Source organism: Haliotis rufescens, unplaced genomic scaffold, assembly GCF_023055435.1.
Source record: "Haliotis rufescens isolate VD_foot unplaced genomic scaffold, xgHalRufe1.0.p SCAF_20, whole genome shotgun sequence".
Taxonomy (NCBI): Eukaryota; Metazoa; Mollusca; class Gastropoda; order Lepetellida; family Haliotidae; genus Haliotis; species Haliotis rufescens.
The window spans coordinates 9,576,944-9,585,049 of NW_025963891.1; positions in this window are offsets into that span (position 1 = coordinate 9,576,944).

The window sequence follows — 8,106 nt, forward strand, 5'->3', positions numbered from 1 at the left end:
CTTGATGAAAAAAAAATCGCCGAATCGTGGCGTAAACTGCGAGAGTAATTAACTGAACCGATGGCTAACGCGAAGGGCCGATCTCGCGGACTGTTACCGAAACGTGAGGCTGTCGATACGAGAGAAATGGCATTTTTGCAATGAGATCCGCGTTGTTTCACGGCGGATATCCTCGACAAAGTTTAATTAAACCCGACGCAATCGAGATTACACCGGCATCGCAACCTCTACTCAAATTACGCAATCCACTTTTATTGCTCCTTCTTGCGCTTAGCCTCACAGTATTGTCTCATCAAATTCTATACTTCGCTCACGGAGAACTATCATTTTGATTTATAATATATGCGTTACTAGGTAACACTTCTAAACTTCTTAGGACTTTTCTTTGAAATAGTGTTTATCGAATGTGTACCATTGGCATTTAACGTCATCTGTAAGTGACACTATAGACTGCAATCGTTTGGTTTACGTAAATATAAATTGCTTTTCTAAATACCAACAATTCCGGGTTTATACTTCGATACAAAATAAATTGTTGATCACATTTTTATCGAACAACATTGCTGAATTTTGCTTGAAAATATCAAGAAACATAGTTAAATTCCCAGCTGTTACCTATCTTATTCAATCCTTTATTACTCGATAACTACCGTCGATGGTACATGAGCTACGTAATAACATGAAGAACAAACGTAAATTATTTTTACATAATAGATGTACAATGTTACGACGTAGAATAACGATCACTAGAATGACCCAAGACTCGATTATTTACAGGCCGCCGTCATATTGCTGGAATGTTTCTGGGCGCGGCGTGAAACAACAAACAGATGAAGAATAACAACTTTTTGATTTGTTACTTATTCATATCAAATGTCGCATTATCTTTAAAAGAACTCGACGGATATGTGTTTAAGTATAAATCATCAATATTAAGTAAATTTTATCAAAAAGTTACTTAATAAAGATTTAAAAAGATTAATGTAAATTGAAACGGGACATTTATAACGGGAGTTCCTACATTGTAAATCTTGACCAAACCCAAATGTGTGCAAGAGCCTAAATAGTTATTGCCGATGTACAGGAATAAAACGCTCCTCTGACATCAGCGATTTCCCGTGCGTCAATACCGTCATCATCCCAAACGGAAACACGCGCTTCTATTGTAATACACATCACAGTCGCTTCTTCACATCCAGGGGATGTTTCATATAGGGAGCAAATGCCTAAAATCTTTACATAATACACCAGCCGCGAAAAACTTCAGAAACGTAGTTGCAAAATAATGATAATTCATTCAAGCATTTGCTAAATGTCATCTGTCATTTTGTAAGGTGTGGTTGATGCCATCCAAACAGACGCTAATGCATTGAAATATACACATGTCACTCAACGGCGCGAGCTCATCGATTACATCACATAAATCATGGCAGGAAATGTAACACATGTGTAATTATCGTCAAGGGCGAGACAGTATATAGTCGTGCTTATTACTGTAAAGGATATTTATGAATCAGACCTAATAATGCGTTGTATTTTTTAATTTCGCACACTGCCCTGTTACAAATGTCTTCATATACATATAGATGTATATATCAGTCAAAATTGGATGAAATATAAGACACGAAGAAACTAACAAAACGAACGAATAATATTTATTGAATTGAACAACGAATGTATGTATAAAAGACAGACGACGCAACACGTAGACTAAAAACGAATGAATTTATATGACATATAAATATATGTATGAACCTTGGATATACATTGTTAGAAAGAAAATGAAATTCGAGTAGTAGACCAGATGTTATATTTAAGCATGAATAGATATCGCCGCGGTGTTTACCTCGGGCGAAGTAGGTCAGTATATATGCGTTATAGGTAATGTATGTAGTTATGCGAAATACGTATGCTACTCATGTGAGGAAATTCGACATCCGAGTGCAGAACCATAGAGACAGGAATAATTTGGTGATAAGAACTGTTTTTCATGATCATAGATACCCGAATAGATTCAAAGTAAGTCACGTTGACAAACATACATACGTTATGCGGAAAAAAAATTGAAAACATTAATTTGTTATTATTTTCATCTTTACTAGGCAAGCGTGTCCACTAGCCTATATCAAAGCCTAGTGGAAACAAGACTTTGATAAAAGAAGCTAGTGGACGCTCTTGCCTTGGGAATATGTATTATTATAGAATATGTCCAGTCCTGAAATACACACTTCGAATTTTTGTATATATATTATGTTATTGTAGTGGTTGTATGACATACAGAACACTAACTAGGTTTATCATTTCTAAGGGATTTGCAATAAATTTGCGAAATGCAAACTTTTTAGGGGTAGAATACGTCTTCAGCAACCCATGCTTGCCGTAAAAAGGCGACTACGCGCGTCGTAAAAGGCGACTAACGGGATCGGGTGGTCCACCGCGCTGACTTGGTTGATGCATGGATCGATGCTCATATCAATCACTGGATTGTCTGGTCCAGACTCGATTACAATGTATTTATAGATCATATATCTGGAATAATGCTGATTGCGGCGTTAAACAAACAAACATCAAACCTTTTTACAACATGAAACGTCAAGACCAGAGAATGACAAGTCTCGGTTATCAGGCGAAGCTGATACACATCGTGTATTTTTTACACGTTAAATAAAACTTGATAAAGAACTAGTAAATGCGTGAAGTATTTCGCCCGTTTAGTAAAGTAATAACGCTTTACATATTCAGAGAAAAATGTCCAATCCTTTGATGAGGTCTGCGGCAAGGCGGTCTCATAAGACCTGTTTATTGCCTTTGAGATTTCAAACGCCGTTAAGGGCGTTCTATTTTATGTTGATTTGTTATGGTGATCGCACAAGAATAAAGAGTCAATACTACCCAACTTTACCTACATACCGTTTATGTAAGTATTTATAGTGACATGAGAAAGTAGGTCAAATGGTTACTGAAACGAAGACTATAAAGTATCTAGTCTTAATATCTAGTATCTAATGTAAGTTCGTTGAAGAGATGTACATAGATTGCTGTATTGGCACGTTTTATGTCGCCTCGGGATCCCCGGGGATAGGGGTGGAATAAAAGCGTTAAATGAAAAGAAAAAACCTGTTCACTGCTATTAAATTAAGTAGAGCATGAAGCAAGGCTATACTATATACAAGACATTGTCACGGATGTTTACAAAAGGTGTCAACGAAATGTGAGAAAGTTTTGTGGTCAGGATTTAACCAACGGTGGTATCTATAAATTGGTAAATGTTCAGTATTTCATAATATTTGCACTGAAGTAGTAATCCATTGGGGCTGGTCTCAAACATATATAATATAGTACAGGAATTATTATGCACTAGGGATCAGTCCTCCTTTGAATGTATGGAATATCTTAATGATGTGTATATTTATAACGAACCAAACCCGCACCCTAAAGCATGCCCAAAGGACTACATTATTACCCCTGTCAATGGATCTGTGCATTCGATTTTCATTCTCTGCTCAGCGGGGAGTATAAAATCAAGGATTATGTCATAACGTTTGATCATCGCAAGTAACAGCTGATACTGACAGTTTGTGACAGTCGCCCATCATTATATTTTACAAATTCGATAATAACTCACATATCAAAGTACTTCCCCCTCGTTTACTAACGTATTTGTAAAGGTTAGAGAGCCATGAACATAAACAAGTTAATCTTATTAGTGAGCGCCAATGTAAAATGACGACCAAAAGAAACTTTACCACTTTAAAAATGAATTTGTAAAACTTTAGAAACACAAGTTCCAAGTAAATAATTGCAAAACATGTCGCCCAAACATAACAATGCCCTATGCAGAAAGTGATACACGTTCGAGGCACCTTTTTTATATATTTTATAGAAAATTCGAAAAAGTGAAAAACACGTGCCGCTTGGGCAGCCGAAAATACACGTTCAATAAGGGTATATAAATTATACGGACGGCATGTCTGACACTAACACTGATAAAAAAAAAAAAAAACACTACAGAAATGCCACGACTGACACCCGAACAACGCGCGCGGGCCCTGGGTATGATACAGATAGGAGTCACCCATGCCCACTTTGCTAGCACTTTAGGTTGCTCCTGTGTTGCTGTAACTAACCTGATGCAACGTTACCAAGGGTAACTACGCCCAATGAAGACCGGAATTTGCGTACTTTGCATCTCCGGAATCAATTCCATCAGCGACGAATGTTCCAGGACATATGTTTGTCGAAAGACAGACAGTGGCGACTCAGGGCTCAAGGAATTAGGGTTCACAGACCTTACAGAGGCATTGTGTATTCTTACAGAGGACAGTTATTGACAGCGCAACATCGTCGTCAGAGATTGATAATGGCTCTGGACTGTACGCAGCGACGTGACTGGCGGATAAACTGATGAAAGCCGATTCTGTCAGTTGTTTTCTGCTTGTTTTTACTACCCTACCTAACGTATTACCTTTGTATTAGGTGAGCTGTTTGGTGACTTCACTCTAATTTTTGCATTTGGCCGCCATGCAACAAGAATATACGCGACAAAACCTTTTCCATAATCTTAAAAATAATAGCGACAAAACAATTTTCATAATCCATAACAACGCTGTACTTAAAGCAGAGTCCGGTGTACGATTCTGACCATATCACAACCATATGTTTATAAATCACTATAAAGTAGGTATAATACCAGATGTTTGTGAAATGATGAGCGTATTCTGTCCAACCAGTGACATCCTTCACAAACACATGCAAAGGCTAGGCAAGTGTTCATCTGAACAAACACGGGACAAAATTGCAAAGGAAATCAGTTTGGTCACCGATGCGTCTCATTTTGAAATGTCCTCAATATGTCTACCATGAAATATTTTGTAAATATATATATTATCCAAAGTTAGTATAACTAATAAAGTTTAGGAATTCTTCACATGACAGTAAAGAAAATATATTTAGCATTGTTTCGTTTTGTTTGAAAACCACTTTATCGGTTTGGTGTAGGTTTTTGTTTAATGTCGTGAGCGACCGTCATAATGTAAATCTAAATGAGACGGTTTATGCAGGAAAATGTCCCTTCTTGTTATCTCTGTCGATTTTCGGGTAATTTGGCCGATAAATATGCGTGTACATCCGGGTCACCGACGATACCGCCCATTTCACACAATAGTTATTTATCACCATCATTTAAAGTCATTCTTGCACCCAATACGGAATTAGCACGTGATTTAACGCTGAAAGCACAATTGTGTTTTTTGCTTGGTTTTCCCACTCCTTTAAATGAAACAGCACGATGCATCACTAAAACGAAATTCCCAAGGAATGAAATACGTCACATGCATTAATTGCATGCATATCCGTATCTACATGTGAAATCGGATTATATTACCAAGGGCAAGTTCCTTATCAATGAATATGTTTGTAAGTAGTGGGAAGTTTGAATATATTTAGAGAGATTCCCCGGGACTGTTTGGGAGTGGGGGCGACGTCCCGTAATATAACCTAGATTAAATATTTCTGTTCAGATGTTTTGTCTGGAATGTTACTTCTTTTTCGTCGAAATAAAGCAAAGACAACTTTCGCCGCAGACAGTATCACGGACAAATTGAAGATACAGTTCAACATTTAGACTACAGTAAACTACGGTTATAACGAACACGCTTATAACGAACTAACGGATATAACGAACTAATTTTTTAGTCCCGACTATTTGCTGTAGTAATACTGTATATATGCTTATAACGAATTACGGTTATAACGAACTAAAATTAGTAGTCCCTTTGAGTTCGTTATAACCGTAGTTTACTGTACTTCGTTACATTACCCAGGCCATTGACATAACCTTCGACCTGATTTCCGAGTTTTACGGACACAGTCTGACACAATGTAACCGGCAATCCCCAAATTGTTGTATCTGACTGTTGAGTTAGTGAGGGAATGTTATTCTTACTATACAGCGAAAGTACATACTAGACCTTGAGCTGGCACACCACTGGTAGATAAACATGTTGTCTATTGCAAATTGTGCCCACCCGATTCTCATTTACTCGCACGGGTTGAGATAGTGTGGACTGGGCGTGGCATAGCGTGTGGGACGGGCGCTCCCGATACCATTCTATAATGTGCAACTAGTTTAATGTACTTATCGTATATGTTCCATTGCTTTAAAAAGGGGGCAGTCGGATAGCCTAGTGGTTAAAGTATTCGCACGTTACGCCCAAACCCCAGGTTCGAGTCTCCATATGGGTACGACGTGATGCGTATTTCTAGTGTCCCCGCCGTGTGCTGGAATATTGCTGACACAAAGCGGCGTAAAACCATACTCATTCACTCAATATTTAAAGATACAATAAACAACACCGGGCGTTTTATCATACATTCCTTAAGTCGAAGTATTATAAGATGGGTTGCTCAAGAGGCGTCGTGTTAGTCACGCTTACGTACATCCGTGTTGTGTTTTAACCGGTACGTGCTGTTATTCACATAGCTCAGTGCTATCGCCGGCAAACGCATTCCGGCTTCGCAACCAACAACGAAAGGAAACGTGTCCAGTGCATGTCCCGCGTTATCATCTGCAGTTGTGATATTGAAACAGTGTGTGGCGTCGCAATTAGAAGATGTGAAGTAATGCAAAAGTAGGCCTGATCGACAGCAGCTGTTGCGATATTGCCACGTACACTGCGGTGTGAAACTGCTTGGTATAAAATTCTATTGATTGTCGTTCTTCGTGACTTAGGTTACCGTACGTAAATCAATTTTATTGATTTCGTTGTTAATATCATTGTAAAGTTCATGGGCGTATTGCAGCTATGATGATACGCACATGGGTATATTAAACTCGTGTTTCTAGTATATACTACTCAACGTTTGTTAGAGATATTCTGTGAGTCCGGATAGGGACTGATTGTGGCTGATCGCTGGGAGGAGTTGTCATACAAATCGTATTCAATAGGACCATGAAACTGACTCATCTTTTTGCATCATTACAAATAAAAAAAAAATTCTATAACATTCCCTAAAGTTGTTGTTTTATATTTTGTAACAGTATGACCTATATCAGTGTTCCTATCAAACGTTGAGTAGTATAGTTCATACAGTATTATGGTAACTACGTGAATCATTTTCACAAGTTACATTTGGAATTGTACATTGAGATGTAAACAGCATATTTAAGAGTAATTACGCGACGCTGTGCATTTCACTGACGATTGGTAGGCGCGCAAGATCGGTCAAGTTATTCAAGGAGTGACACGCCTATCTTTCAGAAATCCGACAATGCTGATAATTTGGTCAAAAATATACTTGCTCGTACTTTAGATTTTTTTTCTATTTGAACATTTTAGTAGAACTTCTGAGTCGTAATTCGTCAACGCAGAACCATCCGGGCGAAAGATGTGGTTGACGTCACATCATGCTAACATTTGTTGTTTTTTGTTGATGTTTTGACAGCGGCGACATTTATGGGATGTTAAAATCCGTTGTTTCTTTCACATCTGTTTTGTAGCAGGTGGAGTTAAGGGATTTACAATTTCGTTTTAATCTGATCAGAGAGGCGAACGTTAACTAGGTTCAACCGTACATTGAGCGCAACGCAAGGATACGCCACGTGGATCGGATCGATAATGTTTTTTAGGTGTTGTTTTATACGGATTTTCCTTTGTTTTGTGTCACTACTTGGTAACATATTGTTGGATCGAATTTGTTTGAAATATATATAATCTTGTGATACACAGCGCGACATCTGTTGGTCAGTGGCGTCACGAATCCGAAAACGTTAAAAGTGAGTGAGTGAGTGAGTTGAGATTAATGCCACTTTGAACAGTGTGTCAGTTACATCACTGCGTGTCAGATTAATGCAGGTCTCAGACGTTAACCACTTTGGTAAAACCCACGAGCGTACGGGTATGACGCTGACAAACCTAGAAACATAATCTGGACGAACGTGGATTCGAACACACAATCATAGGTTCCTGCGTGCCAAAGGGACGCAACTCTGCACAGCGAATTGCGGCGCCTTAGGCGACTGGTATAAGTCGAGAATAGTATGTAGACAGTCGAATAGATTCCACATTAAAAATCTGTTAAAAATGGACACACACACACACACACACA